This window comes from Salvelinus sp. IW2-2015, linkage group LG1, assembly GCF_002910315.2.
Source record: "Salvelinus sp. IW2-2015 linkage group LG1, ASM291031v2, whole genome shotgun sequence".
NCBI lineage: Eukaryota > Metazoa > Chordata > Actinopteri > Salmoniformes > Salmonidae > Salvelinus > Salvelinus sp. IW2-2015.
Window position 1 is genome coordinate 5,963,475 of NC_036838.1, and position 8,548 is coordinate 5,972,022.

At 45.7% G+C, this 8,548-nt stretch overlaps 1 pseudogene; it reads right to left on the bottom strand.

Annotated features, from left to right (window-relative positions):
* Positions 1-8,548, bottom strand: part of LOC139029152 (inactive rhomboid protein 2-like) — a 44,543-nt pseudogene that overhangs the window by 16,636 nt on the left and 19,359 nt on the right.

Here is an 8,548-nt window from a genome sequence, read left to right on the forward strand (position 1 = left end):
GTCAAAGGCACACTAGCACAGTCAGAAGGCACACTAGTACAGTCAGAGGCACACTAGACAGGCTAGTGAACACACTAGACGTCAGAAGCACATAGTACAGTCAGAAGCACACTAGTACAGTCAGAAGGCACACTAGTACAGTCAGAAGGCACACTATACAGTCAAAAGGCACACTAGTACAGTCAGAAGGCCACACTAGTACAGTCAGAAGGCACACTAGTACAGTCAAAAGGCACACTAGACAGTCAAAGCACACTAGTACAGCAGTGACTCACAGAGCCGGGGCCGATCCAGAAGTTCTCCTGCTGGATGAACTTGACGCTCTCATAGATGCCTTTGTTCTTCAACACCTGTGGAGGGAGACCAAGAAAACACAGTCAGGAGAAACAGCGCAATAGATCACTAAAGGTAGCCATTGTGGATCAAAAGAGTTATGCCAGAAGCCACCACAGAAACCACTGGATTACAGAAGCCATTTTGGATCCTAATTAGGGGGTCCAGTTGCCTAGGCCCTATGGGTCTCCTCACCAGTTCAGAGGTGGAGTGTTGGGCGAACCCCACAGGGGCAAAGCCATAGGTAGCACAGGCCAGGATGGTGATGACCACGTGGACAAAGGTGATCCAGTAGGTGAAGTACGGTCTGAGGGACACGACACAGCAGGGTTGTTTTTCTTATTTGATTGGATCGTTTGAAAATGTACACAACGATATCGCTGCAGAGCGAAAATCACATGTATGTGGTTCTCACAGACGAATGAATGCCCACGAAATGTGAAGTACTAGGTGTGGATTGTGTGTGTGAAAGTACTGTACGTATTCATATGCGCGTTTCCCTGCCCTCCTCACCTGTGGCTGCTGAAGTGGTCCAGCTGTTTCTGCACCTGGCTGCTGATGCTGCGGCGGTACTGACGGTTGAGCCAGTTTCCCACCACGCCCATGCCGTACTGCCGCTTGGGCTTGTCAAAGGCAAAGTGCCTGACCTGGGAGGCGATACGACGCCCCCGCTGCTGTGACCTGGCCTTCTCAATATGCATGGTGGGGGCTTTAGACACATCCCTACTGGGGGAGGGGCAGAAAGAGAGACACAGGGAAAGAGACAGACAGGAGGAGAGGCGAGACCCACAGAAGACAGAAACATGAGGGTGAACGGGAACGGGTTTTGAAAAAGCTGGAGTAGAGAAAGACAAACTTCAAAAGTCAAATACTGTAGAGCCAACGGACTTCATCAATCTACGTCTTGAATCACTCTCCCCCATCCCTCTAATGGAGGCCTACTACAGGCTCTGTTTAGGGCTCATGGTGATCTCCGTAGGATACGCCGACATAGGGGCGACCCGACACATCATCGCACCATTGGAGTAACAACTCCTCATGGGCAATCCCACTTGAGGGAGAGAGAGAGACAGAGAGAGGAGAGAAGAGGAGTAGAGAGAGAGAGAGAGTGGGAGAGAGAAGAGTAGGAGAGAGAGAGAAAAGAGAAAGACAGAGAAGAGAGAGAAGAGACGAGAGAAGAGATCGAGAGAGAGAAAGAGAGAGAGAGAGATGAGAGAAGAGAGACGAAGAGAGAGAGAGAAAGAAGAGGAGAGAGAGAGAGAGAAGAAGAGAGAAAGAAGAGAGAGAAGCAGAAGAGAGGAGAGAGGAAGAGAGAGAAAGAGAGAGAGAGAGACGAGAAGAGACGAGAGAGAAGAGAGAGACGAGAGGACGGAGAGAGAGAGAGAGAGAGAGAGAGAGAGAGAGAGAGAAGAGAAAGAGAGGAGAGAGAGAGAAGAGAGAGAAGAGAGAGAAGAGAGAGAGAGAGACGAGAGAGAGAGAGGAGTTGACGCGGGAGAATGTTATTGAGAGGCCCACAGAAAACCACTCTCTTCTCAACTGTCTTAACGTAGAAAATGCCATCCACCATTCTGCACTAATCATTCCGTCTGCTATCCTCCCCTACACACCATCGTCCCCCTCTACCAGTCCATATAAATCACTACATACTCCATCACACACGTCTCACACCAACAGCACAGGATCTGGCCAACCCTCGTCCCACATAGCCCTCACCAGCCCATACATCTCTCCAGACTACACCCCTCCATCTCTCTCACGCCAACGGTACATCCAGCAGCCGGTCCGGTCCATCAGACTGTGATTAATCTGGTAACACATACAGACTGCTGGAGTAGAGAGGAGGGGACCCAAAATAGCCACTTGACATTGTGTTAATTATCTCATCTGTGTGATCTAGCACAGTGGCTAAACTGAGACTGACTGCTTTCACCTGGAACACACAGCACAGACAGAGACATATAGAAGAGATAGAGAGAGACATATAGAAGAGACAGACAGACATATAGAAGAGAGAGAGACACATAGAAGAGACATAGAAGAGACATATAGAATATACATATAGAAGAGACAGACAGAGACATATAGAAGAGACAGAGAGATACATATAGAAGAGAAAGACAGAGACATATAGAAGAGACATATAGAAGAGACATATAGAAGAGACAGACAGAGACATATAGAAGAGACAGACAGAGACATATAGAAGAGACAGACAGAGACATATAGAAGAGACAGAGAGACATATAGAAGAGACAGGGGGAGACATATAGAAGAGACAGAGAGAGACATATAGAAGAGACAGAGAGAGACATATAGAAGAGACAGAGAGAGACATATAGAAGAGACAGAGAGAGATATATAGAAGAGACAGAGAGAGACATATATAAGAGACAGACAGAGACATATAGAAGAGACATATAGAAGAGACAGACCGAGACATATAGAAGAGACAGAGAGATATATACAGAAGAGACAGACAGAGACATATAGAAGAGACATATAGAAGAGACATATAGAAGAGACATATAGAAGAGACAGACAGAGACATATAGAAGAGACAGAGCGAGGCATATAGAAGAGACAGAGAGAGACATATAGAAGAGACAGACAGAGACATATAGAAGAGACAGACAGAGACATATAGAAGAGACAGAGAGAGACATGTAGAAGAGACAGACAGACATGTAGAAGAGACAGACAGAGACATATAGAAGAGACAGACAGAGACATATAGAAGAGACAGAGAGAGACATATAGAAAGAGACATATAGGAGAGAAATATAGAGCGAGAGACAATGTAGAAAAGACGACAGAAGACATGTAGAAGAGACAGACAGAGACATATAGAAGAGATAAGACGAGACATATAAAGAAAAGACATATAGAAGAGAGAGCAATATAGAAGATGACAAGAGAACAATGATGATATATAGAAAACAGGAAGAACATATAGAAGAGACAGAGAGAACATATAAAGAGAAGACAGAGACATATAGAAGAGACATGAGTAATATAGAAGAGACAGAGAAAGACTAGAAGGACAGAGGGAGACCATATAGAAAGAAACAGACATACTAGATAAAGATACAGAAGAGGACCGAGACATATAGAAGAGACAGACGAGAGCATATAGAAGAGTACAGAGGGAGACATATAAAGAGACAATAGAAGAGACATCAGAGAGCAAAGAGAAGACGACATATAGAAGAGACAGAGAGGACATAAAAGGAAAGGAGAAGAATATAGAAGAGACATAAGAGAGAGAAGATAAGAGACAAGACAGAGGACATATAGAGAGAGACCGCATATAGAAGAACAGACCGAGACCATATAGAAGAGAAGAGAGATATAGTACAGAGAAATGAAGAGCAGGAGACATATAGAAGAAAGACATAATAGAAAGAATATAGACAGAGACATTAATAGAAGAGAGCGAAGAAAAGGACAGAGAGACATATGAAGAGACAGAGAAACATCATAGAAGAGACAGAAGACATATAGGACAGAAGAAGAACGAGACAGAGAGAGACATATAGAAGAGACAAAGACAGACATGTATGAAGAGACCCAGACGAACATATAGAAGAGACAGACGACATATAGAGAGATGAGACATATAGAAGAGACAGAAGAGAACATATAGAAGAGACAGAGAACATATAGAAAGACGGAGAGACTGAAGCAAGACATGAGAAAGTATTAGACAAGGAGTACATGATAGAACATAGTAAGAGACATAGAAGAGACAGAGGACATATAGAAGAGACAGAAGAGACATATAGAGAAGACAAGAGATATAAGACGAGACAGAGACAAGACGGAGACGACATATAGAGACGAAGACAGAGACATATAGAAGAGAAGACAGAACAATAGAAAGACAGAGAACATTATAGAAGAGACCAGAGACGTATAGAAGAGACAGAGTGACATTGAATAGAATAGAGAACAGGCAGACATATAGAAGAGACAGAGACATATAGAAGAGAGAGACATAGACGAGAGAGACATATAGACGAGACGAGACATATAGAAGAGACGAGAAATAGAAGGCAGATATTAAGAGGCAGACATATAGAAGAGACAAGAGAACATATAGAAGAGAATAAGTAGGAAGAGACATATAAGAAAATGAGAAGAGAAAAGACAGAAGACATATAGAGGAAAGAGACCGAGACATATAGAAGAGAACAGAGACATATAGAACGACGGGAGACATAGAAGACAGAGACATATAGAAGAGACAGAGACATAATAGAAAGAGACAGAAGACATATAGAGAAAGAACAGAGACACTAAGAAGGAGAGAAAGACAAGACTTAGAGACAATATATAGAGAGAAGAGACAATGAGAGGACAACCAGACTATAGGCAAAGAGACAGAGACATATAGAAAAGAGACAGAGACATATAGAAGAGACAGACATATAGAGAGACGAAGACAGAGACATATAGAAGAGCAGAGACACATAGAGAGACAGAAGAACATATAGAAAGAGACAGAGACATATAGAAGAGACATATAGAAGACAGAGACATAAGAAGACAGATAGTAGAAGAGACAGAACATATAGACCAGACACGAGACATATAGAAGAGAGACATATAGAAAGAAAGAGAACAGAGACATAGAGTTAGAAGAGACAAGAGAGCAGTATAGACGACAAAGAACAGAAGACATATAGAAGAGACATACAAAAGAGAGAGACATATAGAAGAGCAAGAGACATATAGAAGACAGAGCAGAGACATATAGAAGAGACAGAGAAACATATAGAAGAAGCAGAAAATAGAAAGAGCAGAGAGACATTAGAAGAGAGCAATGCGAGAGAACATATAGAAGGACAGAGCAGGAACATAAAACAACAGAGAACTGATACAACAGGAGTGAGGCAGCGAAGAGCAGAGGGAGAGAAGGAGAGAAGCACACAGAGAGACAGACAAGAGAAAAAGCAAGAGAAGGACAACAGGGGAAAGGTGAGAGTATCATACCTTGCGAAGAAGAACGGACCCGTGAGTGTCGGTGCCGTAGTCACGTTCCTCATCCAGCCACTGGGCCGGGCGAAGCTCCGCCGGCGGAACTAGAACGTCTGGGGCCCCACAGACCTGAACCACCCGAACCACCACACACAACCAGGAACAGTTGCGGCGACAACATCCATACGCTAGGCATAGTGGGACGAGAAAAACCAACTCAAATATGACTGTGAAGTACAGAGTACAACATACACAGATCAACATAGCAGTCCTTTTAACGCGAAAAAATCTGTATTTATGTCAGGCAACGTACGAAACACAAAACCCATAAACTATCATCATGTATTTCGCTCAATAGTCAACACACTCTTTGAATGACACTCAAAGGTAGTCTAGTTTCCTACCTACAGGAACGTTGAGGAACCCCATCCTCACCCCCGGCCTTCACCACCCCCACCGCCTCCCGGAGCAGGTTGATGCCTGCTCGATATACTCATCGGGCGACAGACTCCCCTCTTGCGTGGCAGGGGACGTAGCCCCCAGGAGCGCTGGGTGAGAGGAAGGGAGTAACCCCGGGGTGACGGTCTCCGTGTGGGGGTACGTGAGGTCGGTCCGTCTCTCGCGATACACGGAACGCTCGCCCCCGCAGCTAGGGGTCCACAACTGGGGGGGGGGGGGGGGGGGCGAAAGAGAAGGCAGACAGACAGGTAATGAAACAGAAAATAAACAAACGAATGAACTGTCACATCGTTAGCTTCATCACACAAAAAAGCTACATTGTAATGCTGAAATCCTCAAGGACGGGACATTTAAACTAGCTGGAGGAAACGAAATCATGAAAACATTGCACTCTACAAGAGCTGACACAGAATTACACTGACGGCGCCACATGAAAGCGTTACTGATGGCACAGTGACATTCACACACCTTTAATCCATCTACTAGGAGTGTTCTGTGTGTGCGTCTGTGTGTGTGTGTGTATAGAGGTGTCAGTCAGCGTGAGTGTAGACGCTCGTTAAGAAGTCTTACCCGAGTCTTCATAGGTGTTGACAGAGCGCAAAGGAGAAAGATGAACAAAAAAAGAGAGAGATTGGGAGAGAGAGAGAGGGACAGACAGAAATAAGGGTGCAGAGAGTGACAGACAGAAGGAGAGAGAGAGAGAGAGACTCGTGGAGACGAATAAGCACCCAGGAGTGAGCGGGTGTGTTGGAGTCGGTGGAGGAGAGCGGAGTGTGTGGGGACTAACAGAAACACCACGTCTGGTTGGGGCTCAGATGTAAGCCTGCCTTCTGTCAACACGATGCCCCGCTCTGCATTATTTAGGGCAGGCAGAGGGTGCACTTCACTTCCCCTTGAGTGGCACTACCGCCACCCTTCCTCCACCTCCTCTCTGCGATCTCTCCATTCTGAGTAGAGGTCCAAAAGCGGAGACTAATCGGATGTCGGACACCGAGAAAAGTGACGATAGCGTCTTGTTAGGTCAAGTTGATTTGATTGTGCAACAAATACAGTGGCCCCGTCTACAAACAGCCCCTATCCCTCACTCCCTGGGCACTGCTAATACAGTGGCCCCGTCTACAAACAGCCCCTATCCCTCACNAGCCCCTATCCCTCACTCCCTGGGCACTGCTAATACAGTGGCCCCGTCTACAAACAGCCCCTATCCCTCACTCCCTGGGCACTGCTAATACAGTGCATTCAGAAAGCATTCAGACCACTTGACTTTTTCGTTATTGCCTTCTTCTAAAATGGATTAAATTAAAGTTTTCCCTCAATCAATCTACACACAATACCCCATAATGACAAAGTCAAAACAGGTTTTTAGAATTTTTTGCTAAACTATTAAAAGTTAAAAACAGAAATAACTTATTCACATAAGTATTCCGGCCCTTTGCTATGAGATTTCGATATTGAGCTCAGGTGCATCCTGTTTCCATTATTCATCCTTGAGATGCTTCTACAACTGATTGGAGTCCACCTGTGGTAAATTCAATTGATTGGACATGATTTGGAAAGGCACGCACCTGTCTATTTAAGGTCACACAGTTGACAATGCATGCCAGAGCAAAAACCAAGCCATGAGGTCGAAGGAATTGTCTGTAGAGCTCCGAGACGGGATTGTGTTGAGGCACAGATCTGGGGAAGGGTACCACAACATTTCTGCAATATTGACGGTCCCGAAGAACACAGTGGCCTCCAAGTTTGGAACCCCGAAGACTCTTCCTAGAGCTGGCCGCCCGGCCAAAGAGAAGGGCCTTGTTCAGGGAGGTGACCAAGAACCTGATGGTCACTCTGACAGCGCTCCAGAGTTCCTCTGTGGAGATGGGAGAACCTTCCAGAAGGACAACTATCTGTGCAGCTCTCCACCAATCAGGCCTTTATGGTAGAGTGGCCAGACGAAAGCCACTCCTCAGTAAAAGGCACATGAGAGCCCGATTGAAGTTTGCCCAAAGGCACCTAAAGACTCAAGATTATTTGGTCTGATGAAACCAAGATTGAACTCTTGGCCTGAATGCCAAGCGTCACATCTGGAGGAAACCTGGCACCATCCCTACGGTGAAGTATGGTGGTGGCAGCATCATGCTGTGGGGATGTTTTTCAGAGGCAGGGGCTGGGAGACTTGTCAGGATCGAGGGAAAGATGAACGGAGCAAAGTAGAGAGAGATCCTTGATGAAAACCTGCTCCAGAGCGCTCAGGACCTCAGACTGGGGCAAAGGTTCACCTTCCAACAGGACAACGACCCTAAGCACACAGCCAAGACAACGCTGGAGTGGCTTCGGGACAAGTCTCTGAATGTCCGTGCAGCGACGCTCCCCATCCAACCTGACAGCACTTGAGAGGATCTGCAGAGAAGAATGGGAGAAACTCCCCAAATACAGGTGTGCCAAGCTTGTAGCGTCATACCCAAGAAGACTCGAGGCTGTAATCGCTGCCAAAGGTGGGTCAACAAAATAACTGAGTAAAGGGTCTGAATAGTTATGTAAAATGTGATATTTAATACATTTGCAAAAAGGTCTAAAAACCTAAATTGAATCTGTTTTAGGATAAGGCTGTAACGTAACAAAATGTGGAACAAGTCAAGGGGTCTGAATACTTCCCGAATGCACTGTACCGACCCAGTTCTGTCAGACCTAGGGGCTAGGAGCCTACCTTGGGCATCTTGTTTGCGGCGGGTGAGTCCAGGCCCTGGTCCATGCTGATGGGGAGCTCTGGCTCTCTGTACTGGGCCTTGAGCTT